The following is a 20,770-nucleotide window of genomic DNA, read 5'->3' on the forward strand; positions in this document are numbered from 1 at the left end:
TTTGCCAAGCCTTAAACATTTATGTAAGTGCAAAGGAACCTTTTTGTTTAGAGGAGAGCGAATATGCAAGCCTTTGGATTGGCTCAGAGAATCGAGTTAATCTGTACCCTCTGTACCCTTTAAAAGAAAAAGGAGGGGCAAAATTACAAATTGTGGAGCAAGAGATAAAGTACCTGGGTCACCAGTTAAGTAAGGGGACTAAGAAGTTAGACCCAGGCAGAATCAGTGGAATATTGGCTTTAGCATCCCTGCGAACTAAAAAGCAGGTACGGCAACTGTTAGGGTTGACCGGATACTGTAGACAATGGATAGAAGATTATAGTGGAAAGGTTAAATTTTTATATAACAAGCTGAATAAGGATGGATTACTCAAATGGACAAAAGAAGATGAGGAACGACTGAACAAGTTAAAGGAGGAACTAGTACGCCCCCCCCAGTGTTAAGCTTACCAGATTTAAGGAGGCTGTTTTGTTTTTTTTTTTTGTGAACAGCGCAGAAGGCACAGCATATGGAGTGCTGGCCCAAGAATAGGCAGGGAGTAAAAAAAAAACCTGTGGCCTATTTGTCTAAATTATTGGATCCGGTTAGCCGGGGTTGGCCAAACTGTTTGCAGGTAGTGGTAGCTGCTGCCTTGTTAGTGGAAGAAGCACAGAAGATCACTTTTGCGGGGGAAATCAAAGTAATATCTCTACACAATATATGCGGGGTACTGCAACAGAAGGCAGAGAAATGGATCACTGACGCCAGATTATTAAAATATGAAGGAATTTTGATTTCCTCTCCAAAATTAACCTTAGGAACAACCTCCCTACAGAACCCTGCTCAATTTCTTTATGGGGAACCAAATGAGTCCTTATGTTAGTGTTGGGGAGAATCGAATGGATGTTCTATTAATGTTTCTCAGGTGATGGATCATACGGTATAATTAAATATTATTAAATGTACTTACATTATCAAGTAATCTATGTATACTGGAAACCTAGGGAGTACATTGAACATTTAAAGGAATCGTTGAAGGGGAACCCTGGGAGGGAATAGGTACAACCTGACCTTGGATAAGGGCCTGGAGATGATGAAATGAGTTGAAGCAGAACCAAGGAGCGGAGGGAGCATGCGTCGAGTGAGAAAGGTGAAAGAGTTTAGCGGAGAGGAAGACTCCTTACTTCATCTGGACGACCACCTGGACGACCACCAGAGTGCGCCACGCATGTGCAAAGGGGAGGGGAGCTAATTAGAATGAAAAGCGAGGCTGATGTTGCAACCTGTAATGAATATGTATACCTGACGCAATATTGTATGTATAAATAACGGCTGGGAAGTAACGGGACTTGAAGCCAGATTTGGGCACCTGCCCCGGCTTCCAGCGCTGAATAAAGCACCTTCATATAATCACTTGGTGGTTATGTGGTTGCTACGCTAACATTTTGGCGACCCAGATGGGACAGCGTGGGCACTGCTGAGGCGGATCGTGTCTCGGTTTCGCTCCAGCCGGCACCGAGGGATTCTCGGGGAGCAGTCGACCACGACCGACCTCCGCTGCTCACGACGTACCACTGGAGTGGTAAGCAAAGGTGCTTTCAACTTTGGGTATTCGGTACCGATTTGGTTGGGAAAGCCTGCCGGTCAGACGCGGCGAAAGCCACGCTCGGTTGGGCAGGGAGCTCCCGGGGTAAGCCTAGGCGCCGTCCGTTAGACAGAGCGAAAGCTCTGCAGGTTCGGCATTGGTAACTGTATTGGTTTGTGCTGAAGGGTCAGCACCAGGTATTATTGGTATGTAGAAAGCGTGCTGCTGCTGCTCCGGCAGCTTTTTGCGAAAAGCACGCTGCTGCTCCGGCAGCTTTTGGGAAAGCACACTGCTGCTCCGGCAGCTTCTGGAAAGTGTGCTGTTGCTGCTCCGGCAGCTTTCGGGAGAGTGTGTTGCTGCTCCGGCAGCTTTCGGGAGACTGTGTTGCTGCTCCGGCAGCTTTCGGAAGAGTGTGTTGCTGCTCCGGCAGCTTTCGGGAGAGTGTGTTGCTGCTCCGGCAGCTTTCGGGAGAGTGTGTTGCTGCTCCGGCAGCTTCCGGGAGAGTGTGTTGCTGCTCCGGCAGCTTTTGGGTCCGTATCATAAGCTCAAAATGAAAAAGATTAAAGAAATTCTGGGAAAAGATGTACCTATCCCGCGGACATCCCCGCTGGGGTGTTTGCTAGCACACTGGAAAGAGGGAGGTTTTGGTCAAGAAATGCGGAAAGGAAAGCTGATTGATTATTGTAATATTTGGTGGCCACAGTATAAACTAGAGGACCAAGAAACTTGGCCTGAGAATGGAACATTGCAATATAATACAATTTTACAATAATGCTATTTTGTAAGTGGGAAGGAAAATATGATGAACTGCCGTATGTGGAATTATTCTTTTATTTGCGCCGAAAGCCTGAATGGCAGCATGCTTGTGGAATAATGGTGCTTGAGGTTTCAACTGAGGAACGTTGTTGTGCATGTACTAAGGAGAGACGCTGTATACAGCATCAGGCAATAGAGAATAATAAGTATTATGGGGAAATGAATAATGGAAATATCGATTTGGAAGTTGCGCCGTCGGCTCCGCCGAAAGAGTCAAGACAGGGAGGGAAAAGAGAAAAGGAAGATAGCAGTAGTGATGGAGAATCCCCGATTTTAGCCTCCCCTGTGTCACATAGGACCCGGCAACAGCGAAGGGCAGGAGAAACTATAAACGAACAGGGAGGGAAAATAATCGCTCTCCTCAGGCGAGGAGTGGGGACAGAAGGACCGGTATATGTCAAGGTGCCTTTTTCAGCTGGGGACTTAATGATATGGAAACAAGCAGCCGGCACCTACAGGGAAAACCCAGAGCCAGGGTAATGAAAATGATAATTAAAACCCAAAATCCCGATTGGGATGATCTCCAGGTGATCCTGGATACTTTGATGGACTCGACAGAAAAAGACATGGTATTGCGGGCAGCCAGAGAGAGAGCCCGAGAAGATATATGAAATGGATTAGTGCTTGGAAATCTAGATCAAAACTTCCCCACTGAGGATCCCCAATGGGATTATAACACAGGGGATAGAATAAGGAGGCTGAAGAGATATCAAGATTGGGTACAAATCGGGGTATAGAATGCCATGCCCCGGACCATAAATTGGTCAAAATTGTATAATGTCAGGCAAGAAAAAGCGGAATCACCTTCCGCCTTTTTTAGAGAGATTGAAAGAAACTGCTAAGAAATATACAGATTTAGACGTAGAGACTGAGCAAGCTAAAGCTCAATTAGCACTCATTTTCTTGGGACAAGCCCAAGAGGATATTAGGAAGAAATTGCAAAAGTTAGAAGGTGCAGATTTGAGAAATTTGGATAGGCTGTTGGAAATAGCCTGGAAAATCAAAACTAGCCCAGCCAGTAAAAATTGAACTTAAGGAAGGGGCCCGACCGGTACGGATTAAACAGTACCCATTGAAGCTAGAAGCTAGGCTAGGAATAGTAAAGATTATAGATAAATTTCTTAGCTACCACATTCTGGAGGAATGCAAATCTGAATATAATACCCCAATTTTCCCAGTAAAGAAACCTAATGGGGAATACAGGCTAGTGCAGGACCTTAGGGCAATAAACGAAATAACAAAAGATATTCACCCAGTGGTGGCTAATCCTTATACATTGTTAACATCTGTAAAGGAAAAATATAAGTAGTTTACTGTAATTGATTTAAAAGATGCCTTCTTCTGCATACCCATTGACAAGGATAGTAGAAAACTTTTTGCTTTTGAATGGGAAAGTCCACGGAACGGACGAAAGATGCAACTGACCTGGACAAGATTGCCTCAAGGATTCAAGAATAGCCCGACCCTCTTCGGCAGTCAACTAGCTAAAGAAATAGAAGACTGGATTAACCAAGAACAGATTCAGGTACCAAAGGACCGATACTTGCTGCTACAATATGCGGACGATATATTAATAGCTACCGAAGGAGAGTCAGAATGTATTCAGGTAACTATTGATATTTTGAATCAATTGGAACTAAATGGGTACAAGGTTTCTAAACAAAAGGCACAAATCGCGTGCACAACAGTAATTTATTTGGGATGTGAAATTTCTCAAGGACAAAGAAAATTGGGAGTTAACCGAATACAAGCTATTTGTGAAATCCCCGAGCCGCGAAATCTGCACGAACTACGGGCTTTCCTAGGTATGGCCGGGTGGTGTAGACTGTGGGTAATGGACTATGGACTCATAGCAAAGCCCCTCTATGAAACCCAAAAGGCCTGTACATTTACCTGGGGAAAGCCACAACAAGAGGCCTTTAAGAAATTAAAAGAAGCCCTGATAAAGGCGCCTGCCTTGGGCTTGCCGGACTTATCAAAGGACTTCCAGCTGTTTGTGCATGAGAGACAACGATTGGCATTAGGAGTACTGACCCAGCGACTTGGGAGCTGGAAAAGACCTGTGGGGTATTTTTCTAAACAATTGGATGCGGTAAGCGCTGGATGGCCCTCGTGTTTAAGGGCCGTGGCAGCCACAGTCCTTTTAATACAGGAAGCCAGGAAGCTCACATTAGGGAAACGAATTGAGGTGTTCGTGCCACATATGGTGACTACGGTATTGGAGCAAAAGGGGGGCCATTGGCTATCGCCCAGCCGAATGATGAAATATCAAGCTATACTAACTGAGCAAGATGATGTAATCTTAAGAACTACTAACTTATTGAACCCAGCAGTGTTTCTAGGAACAACTACGGAGGAAGGAGACCTCAGTCATGATTGCGTGGAGATCATCGAACATACCTATGCCAGCAGAACAGACTTAAAAGATCAGCCTCTGGGGAGACTGGATTGGGAACTTTTCACGGATGGAAGCAGCTTTGTGGAAAATGGGACTCGTTATGCAGGATACGCGGTAACTACATCAAAGGTAGTGATTGAGGCAAATTCCCTACCTCCGGGGACTTCAGCCCAACGAGCAGAAATAGTCGTCCTGACACGAGCCCTGGAACTAAGCGAGGGTAAGAACGTGAATATTTGGACAGATTCAAAATATGCATTCGGGGTAGTCCACGTACATGGGGCATTATGGAAAGAAAGGGGAATGCTATCCTCATAAGGGACTAATATAAAATATCAGGAAGAAATATTGAAATTAATAACAGCTGTACAGAAACCCCAACAGGTGGCCATAATGCATTGTAAAGCTCATCAAGGAGGGATGTCAGAGATTGCAGAAGGTAACAGATTGGCAGATTTGACGGCCCGGAAGGTCGCGCGTGAAGTACGGAAAGTAATGGCTCTAATTCCATCGAAGGTAGGCCTCTCTTGTTTTAAATTACCTAAAGACCCAAAGTATTCAGCAGAAGATGAGAGACTTGCAAATTTGATGAAGGCCCGGAAGAATCCTGACGGATGGTATGTGACTACGACAGGACAACTCATAGTGCCTCCTATAATAATGCGAGAAATCTTACAAATAAAACATAATGAATGTCACTGGGGTGCAGGAGCAATGGTGACCTATTTGAAACGAGGTGTCATCTCGGTACACATGTTAACAATGGCAAAGTCAGTAATGTCAAAATGTGAGCTTTGCTTAAAGAATAACCCGGTAGCAAGGAAACATGCTGAGATGGGGAGAATTTTTGAATTTTTGGACTAACTTTGAAATGCAATGAGAAAAAAAAAATGGACCTGGCTTAAAAAAAAAAAAAAATCAGAGGCAATTGGCTAGCCTCTTTCCAGGGCAATTGGCCCCTGATATCAGAAAGAAATTGTCTTAGGCTGCAGGACAAACTTACAACAGTCAGGAATGACGGGGACCTGGGGCATCTACCCTAGCAGGTCCACTAGTTGAAATAAAGCTAGGAAACGAAGACAGAGGCTTGAATTTTTTGTTGGTTATGGGAGCTTCTTCCTCTGTGTTAATTAGGCTGTAAATGTAATAGGAGCAACACATTCAGTGTTAAATAGTTTAAAAGGACGATTAGGAGCTAAGACAACTACAATAATTGGAGCCACAGGGAAAGAGGAGGAACGGCCATTCTTACAACCCCTTGATTTGCGCTTTGGGGGTAAGGAACTAACCCATGAATTTTTGTATGTACCAGAATGCCCGATTCCACTCTTGGGACGGTGTGATAAATTAGCGGGTGTTTGTTCATTGTCTTTAAAAGGAATTCAGAGGATCTGCTGAGAAGATAAGGTTTTGCAATTTACGACCTTGTTAAGGGGGAAGACTAAGCAAGTAGATAGTGGGGAGGGGGTGTTGGATAAACATCCTTGGTAAAACAAAGACTCTGTGAAATACTGTTTCCCGCTTCACTACCCTCCCCCTTGAACACGAGCACAACGCATGATCATTGAAAGAAAAACAACGACCCCCAACAACGAACTGCGCAGCTTCAGAAGGTCCAACAAGTCCTGACAAGCCGAAACTTGGATGCTATAAAACGGCGACACTGAAAAGGGAAAGTTGCGTGCTGTGGTGGAGCGGAGACTCCCCAGCCGCCCAGCGCTGTTTTGCTTGTGCCTGCTTACTTAATTAATAAAATATTTCTGATAGACCAAGAAATTTGTATGGTCTCACTTATAACAAATTTGGTGCCGTGACTCGGATGAAGACGGATTGACTGGGAATCCCTCTAGGGGAGGCGCCCCGCCGATTTCGGCGGCCCCGGGAACGGGAAATCCCGCTCGAGCCCTTCACCGACGAACCCAAAATTAGGCACAAGCAAATAAAACCGGTAACCCCAAGCAATCTTTGTGCACGAAGACCGAACGAAGACCCACGGGGTGGGTAAGTATAGGCCGGTGATCCGTTCGGTTGGGGTTGGTGATCCCGGAGTGCGTCTGTGTGAGACGTCCAATTGCGGACGAAGTGAGTGCGGACCCCTCAGTAGTGCGGTTCCCACATCCCGCGAGGGACTGGGCCACGACCAGGGGGAAGCGGCTCTGTGTGTGTGTGAAGGCACTCCGGAAGATGGGACAGAAGAAGAGTAAGCCTTCTGGTCCCATGGGTGGGGTAATGCCTAGTGCTAGGTTGCCCCCTATTCCCCCAGATAGTCCACTGGGGTTAATGATTAAGAATTGGAGTGATTCCCCTTTTAGGCGGGGAAAGGATAAAGTAAAAATGATTCATTATTGTGTTGAAGTTTGGGGAGGTAGGCAAATTATTGGCCCATATTTGGGTCGTTTGAAGACTGGGTTTGCCAAGCCTTAAACATTTATGTAAGTGCAAAGGAACCTTTTTGTTTAGAGGAGAGCGAATATGCAAGCCTTTGGATTGGCTCAGAGAATCGAGTTAATCTGTACCCTCTGTACCCTTTAAAAGAAAAAGGAGGGGCAAAATTACAAATTGTGGAGCAAGAGATAAAGTACCTGGGTCACCAGTTAAGTAAGGGGACTAAGAAGTTAGACCCAGGCAGAATCAGTGGAATATTGGCTTTAGCATCCCTGCGAACTAAAAAGCAGGTACGGCAACTGTTAGGGTTGACCGGATACTGTAGACAATGGATAGAAGATTATAGTGGAAAGGTTAAATTTTTATATAACAAGCTGAATAAGGATGGATTACTCAAATGGACAAAAGAAGATGAGGAACGACTGAACAAGTTAAAGGAGGAACTAGTACGCCCCCCCCAGTGTTAAGCTTACCAGATTTAAGGAGGCTGTTTTGTTTTTTTTTTTTGTGAACAGCGCAGAAGGCACAGCATATGGAGTGCTGGCCCAAGAATAGGCAGGGAGTAAAAAAAAAACCTGTGGCCTATTTGTCTAAATTATTGGATCCGGTTAGCCGGGGTTGGCCAAACTGTTTGCAGGTAGTGGTAGCTGCTGCCTTGTTAGTGGAAGAAGCACAGAAGATCACTTTTGCGGGGGAAATCAAAGTAATATCTCTACACAATATATGCGGGGTACTGCAACAGAAGGCAGAGAAATGGATCACTGACGCCAGATTATTAAAATATGAAGGAATTTTGATTTCCTCTCCAAAATTAACCTTAGGAACAACCTCCCTACAGAACCCTGCTCAATTTCTTTATGGGGAACCAAATGAGTCCTTATGTTAGTGTTGGGGAGAATCGAATGGATGTTCTATTAATGTTTCTCAGGTGATGGATCATACGGTATAATTAAATATTATTAAATGTACTTACATTATCAAGTAATCTATGTATACTGGAAACCTAGGGAGTACATTGAACATTTAAAGGAATCGTTGAAGGGGAACCCTGGGAGGGAATAGGTACAACCTGACCTTGGATAAGGGCCTGGAGATGATGAAATGAGTTGAAGCAGAACCAAGGAGCGGAGGGAGCATGCGTCGAGTGAGAAAGGTGAAAGAGTTTAGCGGAGAGGAAGACTCCTTACTTCATCTGGACGACCACCTGGACGACCACCAGAGTGCGCCACGCATGTGCAAAGGGGAGGGGAGCTAATTAGAATGAAAAGCGAGGCTGATGTTGCAACCTGTAATGAATATGTATACCTGACGCAATATTGTATGTATAAATAACGGCTGGGAAGTAACGGGACTTGAAGCCAGATTTGGGCACCTGCCCCGGCTTCCAGCGCTGAATAAAGCACCTTCATATAATCACTTGGTGGTTATGTGGTTGCTACGCTAACATTTTGGCGACCCAGATGGGACAGCGTGGGCACTGCTGAGGCGGATCGTGTCTCGGTTTCGCTCCAGCCGGCACCGAGGGATTCTCGGGGAGCAGTCGACCACGACCGACCTCCGCTGCTCACGACGTACCACTGGAGTGGTAAGCAAAGGTGCTTTCAACTTTGGGTATTCGGTACCGATTTGGTTGGGAAAGCCTGCCGGTCAGACGCGGCGAAAGCCACGCTCGGTTGGGCAGGGAGCTCCCGGGGTAAGCCTAGGCGCCGTCCGTTAGACAGAGCGAAAGCTCTGCAGGTTCGGCATTGGTAACTGTATTGGTTTGTGCTGAAGGGTCAGCACCAGGTATTATTGGTATGTAGAAAGCGTGCTGCTGCTGCTCCGGCAGCTTTTTGCGAAAAGCACGCTGCTGCTCCGGCAGCTTTTGGGAAAGCACACTGCTGCTCCGGCAGCTTCTGGAAAGTGTGCTGTTGCTGCTCCGGCAGCTTTCGGGAGAGTGTGTTGCTGCTCCGGCAGCTTTCGGGAGACTGTGTTGCTGCTCCGGCAGCTTTCGGAAGAGTGTGTTGCTGCTCCGGCAGCTTTCGGGAGAGTGTGTTGCTGCTCCGGCAGCTTTCGGGAGAGTGTGTTGCTGCTCCGGCAGCTTCCGGGAGAGTGTGTTGCTGCTCCGGCAGCTTTTGGGTCCGTATCATAAGCTCAAAATGAAAAAGATTAAAGAAATTCTGGGAAAAGATGTACCTATCCCGCGGACATCCCCGCTGGGGTGTTTGCTAGCACACTGGAAAGAGGGAGGTTTTGGTCAAGAAATGCGGAAAGGAAAGCTGATTGATTATTGTAATATTTGGTGGCCACAGTATAAACTAGAGGACCAAGAAACTTGGCCTGAGAATGGAACATTGCAATATAATACAATTTTACAATAATGCTATTTTGTAAGTGGGAAGGAAAATATGATGAACTGCCGTATGTGGAATTATTCTTTTATTTGCGCCGAAAGCCTGAATGGCAGCATGCTTGTGGAATAATGGTGCTTGAGGTTTCAACTGAGGAACGTTGTTGTGCATGTACTAAGGAGAGACGCTGTATACAGCATCAGGCAATAGAGAATAATAAGTATTATGGGGAAATGAATAATGGAAATATCGATTTGGAAGTTGCGCCGTCGGCTCCGCCGAAAGAGTCAAGACAGGGAGGGAAAAGAGAAAAGGAAGATAGCAGTAGTGATGGAGAATCCCCGATTTTAGCCTCCCCTGTGTCACATAGGACCCGGCAACAGCGAAGGGCAGGAGAAACTATAAACGAACAGGGAGGGAAAATAATCGCTCTCCTCAGGCGAGGAGTGGGGACAGAAGGACCGGTATATGTCAAGGTGCCTTTTTCAGCTGGGGACTTAATGATATGGAAACAAGCAGCCGGCACCTACAGGGAAAACCCAGAGCCAGGGTAATGAAAATGATAATTAAAACCCAAAATCCCGATTGGGATGATCTCCAGGTGATCCTGGATACTTTGATGGACTCGACAGAAAAAGACATGGTATTGCGGGCAGCCAGAGAGAGAGCCCGAGAAGATATATGAAATGGATTAGTGCTTGGAAATCTAGATCAAAACTTCCCCACTGAGGATCCCCAATGGGATTATAACACAGGGGATAGAATAAGGAGGCTGAAGAGATATCAAGATTGGGTACAAATCGGGGTATAGAATGCCATGCCCCGGACCATAAATTGGTCAAAATTGTATAATGTCAGGCAAGAAAAAGCGGAATCACCTTCCGCCTTTTTTAGAGAGATTGAAAGAAACTGCTAAGAAATATACAGATTTAGACGTAGAGACTGAGCAAGCTAAAGCTCAATTAGCACTCATTTTCTTGGGACAAGCCCAAGAGGATATTAGGAAGAAATTGCAAAAGTTAGAAGGTGCAGATTTGAGAAATTTGGATAGGCTGTTGGAAATAGCCTGGAAAATCAAAACTAGCCCAGCCAGTAAAAATTGAACTTAAGGAAGGGGCCCGACCGGTACGGATTAAACAGTACCCATTGAAGCTAGAAGCTAGGCTAGGAATAGTAAAGATTATAGATAAATTTCTTAGCTACCACATTCTGGAGGAATGCAAATCTGAATATAATACCCCAATTTTCCCAGTAAAGAAACCTAATGGGGAATACAGGCTAGTGCAGGACCTTAGGGCAATAAACGAAATAACAAAAGATATTCACCCAGTGGTGGCTAATCCTTATACATTGTTAACATCTGTAAAGGAAAAATATAAGTAGTTTACTGTAATTGATTTAAAAGATGCCTTCTTCTGCATACCCATTGACAAGGATAGTAGAAAACTTTTTGCTTTTGAATGGGAAAGTCCACGGAACGGACGAAAGATGCAACTGACCTGGACAAGATTGCCTCAAGGATTCAAGAATAGCCCGACCCTCTTCGGCAGTCAACTAGCTAAAGAAATAGAAGACTGGATTAACCAAGAACAGATTCAGGTACCAAAGGACCGATACTTGCTGCTACAATATGCGGACGATATATTAATAGCTACCGAAGGAGAGTCAGAATGTATTCAGGTAACTATTGATATTTTGAATCAATTGGAACTAAATGGGTACAAGGTTTCTAAACAAAAGGCACAAATCGCGTGCACAACAGTAATTTATTTGGGATGTGAAATTTCTCAAGGACAAAGAAAATTGGGAGTTAACCGAATACAAGCTATTTGTGAAATCCCCGAGCCGCGAAATCTGCACGAACTACGGGCTTTCCTAGGTATGGCCGGGTGGTGTAGACTGTGGGTAATGGACTATGGACTCATAGCAAAGCCCCTCTATGAAACCCAAAAGGCCTGTACATTTACCTGGGGAAAGCCACAACAAGAGGCCTTTAAGAAATTAAAAGAAGCCCTGATAAAGGCGCCTGCCTTGGGCTTGCCGGACTTATCAAAGGACTTCCAGCTGTTTGTGCATGAGAGACAACGATTGGCATTAGGAGTACTGACCCAGCGACTTGGGAGCTGGAAAAGACCTGTGGGGTATTTTTCTAAACAATTGGATGCGGTAAGCGCTGGATGGCCCTCGTGTTTAAGGGCCGTGGCAGCCACAGTCCTTTTAATACAGGAAGCCAGGAAGCTCACATTAGGGAAACGAATTGAGGTGTTCGTGCCACATATGGTGACTACGGTATTGGAGCAAAAGGGGGGCCATTGGCTATCGCCCAGCCGAATGATGAAATATCAAGCTATACTAACTGAGCAAGATGATGTAATCTTAAGAACTACTAACTTATTGAACCCAGCAGTGTTTCTAGGAACAACTACGGAGGAAGGAGACCTCAGTCATGATTGCGTGGAGATCATCGAACATACCTATGCCAGCAGAACAGACTTAAAAGATCAGCCTCTGGGGAGACTGGATTGGGAACTTTTCACGGATGGAAGCAGCTTTGTGGAAAATGGGACTCGTTATGCAGGATACGCGGTAACTACATCAAAGGTAGTGATTGAGGCAAATTCCCTACCTCCGGGGACTTCAGCCCAACGAGCAGAAATAGTCGTCCTGACACGAGCCCTGGAACTAAGCGAGGGTAAGAACGTGAATATTTGGACAGATTCAAAATATGCATTCGGGGTAGTCCACGTACATGGGGCATTATGGAAAGAAAGGGGAATGCTATCCTCATAAGGGACTAATATAAAATATCAGGAAGAAATATTGAAATTAATAACAGCTGTACAGAAACCCCAACAGGTGGCCATAATGCATTGTAAAGCTCATCAAGGAGGGATGTCAGAGATTGCAGAAGGTAACAGATTGGCAGATTTGACGGCCCGGAAGGTCGCGCGTGAAGTACGGAAAGTAATGGCTCTAATTCCATCGAAGGTAGGCCTCTCTTGTTTTAAATTACCTAAAGACCCAAAGTATTCAGCAGAAGATGAGAGACTTGCAAATTTGATGAAGGCCCGGAAGAATCCTGACGGATGGTATGTGACTACGACAGGACAACTCATAGTGCCTCCTATAATAATGCGAGAAATCTTACAAATAAAACATAATGAATGTCACTGGGGTGCAGGAGCAATGGTGACCTATTTGAAACGAGGTGTCATCTCGGTACACATGTTAACAATGGCAAAGTCAGTAATGTCAAAATGTGAGCTTTGCTTAAAGAATAACCCGGTAGCAAGGAAACATGCTGAGATGGGGAGAATTTTTGAATTTTTGGACTAACTTTGAAATGCAATGAGAAAAAAAAAAATGGACCTGGCTTAAAAAAAAAAAAAAATCAGAGGCAATTGGCTAGCCTCTTTCCAGGGCAATTGGCCCCTGATATCAGAAAGAAATTGTCTTAGGCTGCAGGACAAACTTACAACAGTCAGGAATGACGGGGACCTGGGGCATCTACCCTAGCAGGTCCACTAGTTGAAATAAAGCTAGGAAACGAAGACAGAGGCTTGAATTTTTTGTTGGTTATGGGAGCTTCTTCCTCTGTGTTAATTAGGCTGTAAATGTAATAGGAGCAACACATTCAGTGTTAAATAGTTTAAAAGGACGATTAGGAGCTAAGACAACTACAATAATTGGAGCCACAGGGAAAGAGGAGGAACGGCCATTCTTACAACCCCTTGATTTGCGCTTTGGGGGTAAGGAACTAACCCATGAATTTTTGTATGTACCAGAATGCCCGATTCCACTCTTGGGACGGTGTGATAAATTAGCGGGTGTTTGTTCATTGTCTTTAAAAGGAATTCAGAGGATCTGCTGAGAAGATAAGGTTTTGCAATTTACGACCTTGTTAAGGGGGAAGACTAAGCAAGTAGATAGTGGGGAGGGGGTGTTGGATAAACATCCTTGGTAAAACAAAGACTCTGTGAAATACTGTTTCCCGCTTCACTACCCTCCCCCTTGAACACGAGCACAACGCATGATCATTGAAAGAAAAACAACGACCCCCAACAACGAACTGCGCAGCTTCAGAAGGTCCAACAAGTCCTGACAAGCCGAAACTTGGATGCTATAAAACGGCGACACTGAAAAGGGAAAGTTGCGTGCTGTGGTGGAGCGGAGACTCCCCAGCCGCCCAGCGCTGTTTTGCTTGTGCCTGCTTACTTAATTAATAAAATATTTCTGATAGACCAAGAAATTTGTATGGTCTCACTTATAACAAATTTGGTGCCGTGACTCGGATGAAGACGGATTGACTGGGAATCCCTCTAGGGGAGGCGCCCCGCCGATTTCGGCGGCCCCGGGAACGGGAAATCCCGCTCGAGCCCTTCACCGACGAACCCAAAATTAGGCACAAGCAAATAAAACCGGTAACCCCAAGCAATCTTTGTGCACGAAGACCGAACGAAGACCCACGGGGTGGGTAAGTATAGGCCGGTGATCCGTTCGGTTGGGGTTGGTGATCCCGGAGTGCGTCTGTGTGAGACGTCCAATTGCGGACGAAGTGAGTGCGGACCCCTCAGTAGTGCGGTTCCCACATCCCGCGAGGGACTGGGCCACGACCAGGGGGAAGCGGCTCTGTGTGTGTGTGAAGGCACTCCGGAAGATGGGACAGAAGAAGAGTAAGCCTTCTGGTCCCATGGGTGGGGTAATGCCTAGTGCTAGGTTGCCCCCTATTCCCACAGATAGTCCACTGGGGTTAATGATTAAGAATTGGAGTGATTCCCCTTTTAGGCGGGGAAAGGATAAAGTAAAAATGATTCATTATTGTGTTGAAGTTTGGGGAGGTAGGCAAATTATTGGCCCATATTTGGGTCGTTTGAAGACTGGGTTTGCCAAGCCTTAAACATTTATGTAAGTGCAAAGGAACCTTTTTGTTTAGAGGAGAGCGAATATGCAAGCCTTTGGATTGGCTCAGAGAATCGAGTTAATCTGTACCCTCTGTACCCTTTAAAAGAAAAAGGAGGGGCAAAATTACAAATTGTGGAGCAAGAGATAAAGTACCTGGGTCACCAGTTAAGTAAGGGGACTAAGAAGTTAGACCCAGGCAGAATCAGTGGAATATTGGCTTTAGCATCCCTGCGAACTAAAAAGCAGGTACGGCAACTGTTAGGGTTGACCGGATACTGTAGACAATGGATAGAAGATTATAGTGGAAAGGTTAAATTTTTATATAACAAGCTGAATAAGGATGGATTACTCAAATGGACAAAAGAAGATGAGGAACGACTGAACAAGTTAAAGGAGGAACTAGTACGCCCCCCCCAGTGTTAAGCTTACCAGATTTAAGGAGGCTGTTTTGTTTTTTTTTTTTGTGAACAGCGCAGAAGGCACAGCATATGGAGTGCTGGCCCAAGAATAGGCAGGGAGTAAAAAAAAAACCTGTGGCCTATTTGTCTAAATTATTGGATCCGGTTAGCCGGGGTTGGCCAAACTGTTTGCAGGTAGTGGTAGCTGCTGCCTTGTTAGTGGAAGAAGCACAGAAGATCACTTTTGCGGGGGAAATCAAAGTAATATCTCTACACAATATATGCGGGGTACTGCAACAGAAGGCAGAGAAATGGATCACTGACGCCAGATTATTAAAATATGAAGGAATTTTGATTTCCTCTCCAAAATTAACCTTAGGAACAACCTCCCTACAGAACCCTGCTCAATTTCTTTATGGGGAACCAAATGAGTCCTTATGTTAGTGTTGGGGAGAATCGAATGGATGTTCTATTAATGTTTCTCAGGTGATGGATCATACGGTATAATTAAATATTATTAAATGTACTTACATTATCAAGTAATCTATGTATACTGGAAACCTAGGGAGTACATTGAACATTTAAAGGAATCGTTGAAGGGGAACCCTGGGAGGGAATAGGTACAACCTGACCTTGGATAAGGGCCTGGAGATGATGAAATGAGTTGAAGCAGAACCAAGGAGCGGAGGGAGCATGCGTCGAGTGAGAAAGGTGAAAGAGTTTAGCGGAGAGGAAGACTCCTTACTTCATCTGGACGACCACCTGGACGACCACCAGAGTGCGCCACGCATGTGCAAAGGGGAGGGGAGCTAATTAGAATGAAAAGCGAGGCTGATGTTGCAACCTGTAATGAATATGTATACCTGACGCAATATTGTATGTATAAATAACGGCTGGGAAGTAACGGGACTTGAAGCCAGATTTGGGCACCTGCCCCGGCTTCCAGCGCTGAATAAAGCACCTTCATATAATCACTTGGTGGTTATGTGGTTGCTACGCTAACACTTAGGACATGATTGCCTCCGAAATATAGAAGAGCAAACGAAATTGAGACCTGATCTAGAGGAAGTGGAATTACCCATTGGTGAACAGATATATGTGGATGGTTCCTCGAGAGTAGTCGAGGGAAAGCAAAAATCAGGATACGCGTTAGTAAACGAGAAAACATTTGAGATAGTGGAATCTGGACCTTTGAGCCCTAGCTGGTCTGCCCAAGCTTGCGAGCTATATGCCATATTGCAGGCCCTAAAATTGTTGAAAAATAAAAGCGGTACAATATATACAGATTCAAAATATGCTTATGGGGTAGTACATACATTTGGTAAAATATGGAAAGAAAGGGGGCTCATCAATTCACAAGGAAAGGGTTTAATACATCAGGAATTGATTACCCAGGTTTTACAAGCTATCAGAGAGCCCAAAGAAATTGCTGTAGTACATATAAAAGGGCATCAAAAAGGCCTCACCCCTCAGGTTAGGGGTAATAATCTAGCAGATCAGGAGGCAAAAAGGGCAGCATTAATGAGTATAAGAATTATAAGAACGAGGGAAGATTGCCCAGACTGTGGGAAATACTTAATACTTATACTTAATATATAGTAATTAATATAATAATTAATAATATAATAATATATAATAATGCTTAATATAATACTTAATACTGTGGGAAAGGCTTAAAGGAATTTCCATGTTATGATTGCTGGAGTGAATGGGGAGTTGATGGGATTGAATGCAATTGTTCTGAGGAAGAAAGCCCGCCTTATAAAAACTGCTACAAGTGCAGGCCGACTAACTCCCTGTGGTCGAATGGACCCATTCCCCTCCCCTTACTCTGTTTCACTAATACAGAAGAAGACAAGATGACACAAATGGGGGTTCAAAAAAAAAAAAAAAAAAAACAAAACGATAAAGGGAAATGGGTACTGCCTGATGGACGGGAAGTGTTACCAAAATCAGTAGCTATGAGGGTGCTACGGAGATTTCATGAACAGACGCACTGGGGTACTCAGGCGTTGGTGGATCAATTTGCCACATATTATATGTGTATAGGGATTTATAATATAGCAAAGAGGATCGTAAATGATTGCATAACTTGTCGGAGGGTAAATGCTCAACACATGAGAAAAAGGGTCCCGGGAGGAGGACGAGAATTGGCACATCGACCTTTTGCAAAGATTCAATTAGATTTTACTGAACTTCCAAAAACGGGGCGATATAGATACTTATTAGTTATTGTAGACCACCTCACAAACTTTGTTGAAGCATTCCCTACGGCAAGGGCCACAGCTCAAACCATGGTAAAGATATTATTAGAAAGCATCATACCCAGATACGGGGTAATAGAAGCAATTGACTCTGATCGAGGCCCACACTTTGTGTCAAAGGTATCCCGAGACACGATGAAGGCTCTGGGAATTAAATGGGAATATCACACTCCCTGGCATCCTCAGAGTTCGGGAAAGGTAGAACGAATGAATGGTGAAATTAAAAGCAACTAACAAAGCTTATGATAGAGACTAAAACCTCCTGGGTGAAATGTTTACCGCTTGCACTATTGAATATCTGGACATAGCCCCGAGCCGATGTCGGAATCTCACCTTTTGAAAGGCTGTATGGTATGCCTTATGATTTAGAGATGCCATCTGATCACCCCCAGGTACAGGATATCCAATTAAAACCTTATTTAATACAGCTTATGAACCAACGGAGGGAGTTGCAAGCGAAAGGCTTGGTGGCTAGATATAGCAATCCATAGGATACAACCTGGAGATAGGGTTCTAATTAAGACATGGAAAGAAACGTCTTTAACACCACGGTGGGGAGGCCCCTATGTTGTTTTACTTATCACAGAGACGGCTATCCGGACGGCTGAGAAGGGGTGAACGCATGCCAGTCGCGTGAAAGGACCAATCCAGAAAAGCAAATGGGAAGCGGTCGCAGGCCCTGATGACTTAAAGCTCACGTTGAAACGAACTCGATAAGTATGGTCTAACTGTCTATGTATCGTAAAAAAAAAAAGGAGGAAAGGGGACCCTGTTTGATCAGAAAAAGGTCGCGGTTACCTGAGAAACTCCCCTGAAGAACACTGCTGCTGCCAAGAAGAACTTGCACCTTGTAGTTCGCTGCAACCGAACTGACAAGCGAGGCAGAGAGTGAAACGATGGGGAATTACGTGGCCAGGTAAAGAACTCTGGAAAATGGGCCCTAGCCATTTTTTTTGCGATACATAGTAATGGGTACGATTGTTTACACTGTTCCTGGGTCTGCGCACCCTCACAAACCTTTTAAATGGAGCCTGATTAGATGGGAAGATCACCATGTTGTTCAGCAGATAACTACTGCTGGGGGACTGATAGGGAAGGCATCATCTATATAAAGAAGGAAGAGACTAAGAGTCCCCAACGGGTGGGACCAAATCAGAAACTGTCGGGGAGTGTTTTGAGGATTCAGCCTACACAAGCTTTTAGAATGCTAACTCCTAATAGCCCTAAACCACTGGAGGTTGCTAATAAATCAGTAAACCCGGAGTATGGGATTAGAAATGAAGGGGTGACCGGGAATAACATATGGAGAATCATGAATGCTAGTTATCAGTTGTTGAATCAACCAAATCCAGACGTGCCTAGACCTTGCTGGTTATGTCTTGATATAAGGCCCTCATATTACGACGCCATTGGGGATCTGGGAGAAACCACCCGTTCAAACGAAACCGATCCCCCACAATGCAATTGGGGAAGGGATGTAGGAATAACGTTAACGGAAGTAACTGGGAATGGCAGGTGCGTAGGCACGGTCCCTGGTGAGAAGTTCCATCTATGCAATATTACAGAAAATGTTACACAATTAGACAAAGAAAAATGGTTAATACCAGCAGATAACACCAGATGGGTATGTTCGTCTCTGGGGGTAACTCCATGCTTATCTTTAAAATTGTTCAACTCGTCTCATGATTTTTGTGTACAGGTAGTAATTATACCTAGGATTCTTTACCATTCTGAGGAGTATATGTACATCCAACATGCTATGGCAAAAAAAAAAACACTTAAGGAAGAGAGAGCCTATTACGGCTGTCACTTTAGCCACTCTGATGATTCTGGGGGCTGCAGGAGCCGGAACTGAAATTACCTCTCTGGTAAAACAAAGCCAAGAATTTACCTCTCTACGCATTGCTGTAGATGAGGATTTGGCCCGTATCGAGCAATCCATATCAGCTTTAGAGAAATCTGTACGACAAAATCGTAGGGGATTAGATCTGATTTTTCTACAACAAGGAGGATTGTGTGCAGCCCTACGAGAGGAGTGTTGCGTATATGCAGATCATACTGGAGTAGTAAGGGATACAATGACTAAATTGAGAGAAGGGCTAGAAAAACGAAAAATAGAAAATGAAGCCCACCAGAATTGGTATGAATCCTGGTTTAATTACTCACTTTGGCTCACTACACTGCTATCAACTATAGCAGGACCTTTGTTGCTGCTCATATTAACACTAACTTTTGTACCATGTATATTCAATCGAATAATCGCGATTGTAAAAAAACCGATTAGAGGCAGCTCACCTTATGCTTGTGCGTGCGAAATATGAATCTCTTGAACAGGAGGAGGATGACGCAGAAACTTTAATATTGAGCAAACAAGTGCTTCAAAAATTCATCAATGAACAAAATATGTTAGAAAAAGAAAAAGGAGGGATTGTGATAAATTAGCGGGTGTTTGTTCATTGTCTTTAAAAGGAATTCAGAGGATCTGCTGAGAAGATAAGGTTTTGCAATTTACGACCTTGTTAAGGGGGAAGACTAAGCAAGTAGATAGTGGGGAGGGGGTGTTGGATAAACATCCTTGGTAAAACAAAGACTCTGTGAAATACTGTTTCCCGCTTCACTACCCTCCCCCTTGAACACGAGCACAACGCATGATCATTGAAAGAAAAACAACGACCCCCAACAACGAACTGCGCAGCTTCAGAAGGTCCAACAAGTCCTGACAAGCCGAAACTTGGATGCTATAAAACGGCGACACTGAAAAGGGAAAGTTGCGTGCTGTGGTGGAGCGGAGACTCCCCAGCCGCCCAGCGCTGTTTTGCTTGTGCCTGCTTACTTAATTAATAAAATATTTCTGATAGACCAAGAAATTTGTATGGTCTCACTTATAACAGACGGGATCTATTAGCCAACTTAGATGCAACAATAACCTTTGAGGATGGAGAATTAATAATGAAGGTACCTGAGTCCAAAGTAGGACAAATCCTAATGATCAAAGATAAACCCTTTGTTAATATTCCAAGAGAAGTAGAAAATGCAGTTATACCAACAGTATGGGAAACAGATGTACCAGGGAAGTCGAAACTGGCACAACCGGTAAAGGTGGAATTAAAGGAAGGAGCCAAACCTGTTTGAATCAAACAATATCCACTTAAGATAGAAGCTAGGCACGGGAATGGTGAAAATTATTGACAAATTTCTCAAATATCAGATTCTGGAAGAATGTAAATCGGAATACAATACTCCATTTTTTCCAGTAAAGAAGCTGAATGGCGAGTATAGATTTGTACAAGATCTTAGAGCAATAAATGAAATAACAAAGGATATTCACCCGGTAGTAGCTAATCCTTACACATTGTTAACATCTGTGAAAGGGAAATATAAATGGTTTACCGTGATAGATTTAAAGGATGCCTTCTTTTGCATACCTCTTGATAAAGATAGTAGAAAATTATTTGCCTTCAAATGGGAAAACATATTGAAGTTTTTGGACCACATATGGTAACAACCGTTTTGGAACAAAAGGGGGGGGGCACGGGTTATCACCCAGCCGGATGATGAAATATCAGGCAATACTAACTGAACAAGATGACATAACCTTGAAAACGACTAACCTGTTATATCCAGCAGTATTTCTAGGAACTGTTCCAGAAGAAGGACCGTTGGAACACAATTGTGTGGAAATAATCGAACATACGCCAGCCACAAAGGTTTGA

At 44.3% G+C, this 20,770-nt stretch overlaps 1 long non-coding RNA gene across 1 annotated transcript; it reads left to right on the forward strand.

The window, feature by feature from the left end:
* The first annotated feature begins 863 nt into the window (after nucleotides 1-863).
* On the forward strand, nucleotides 864-19,924 carry LOC136788705 (uncharacterized). Its single transcript, XR_010827339.1, has 2 exons — nucleotides 864-15,232; nucleotides 15,803-19,924. It is a non-coding gene; the product is annotated as an uncharacterized lncRNA (long non-coding RNA).
* Nucleotides 19,925-20,770: the final 846 nt, after the last annotated feature.

The sequence above is a fragment of the Anser cygnoides genome, chromosome W (assembly GCF_040182565.1).
Source record: "Anser cygnoides isolate HZ-2024a breed goose chromosome W, Taihu_goose_T2T_genome, whole genome shotgun sequence".
NCBI lineage: Eukaryota > Metazoa > Chordata > Aves > Anseriformes > Anatidae > Anser > Anser cygnoides.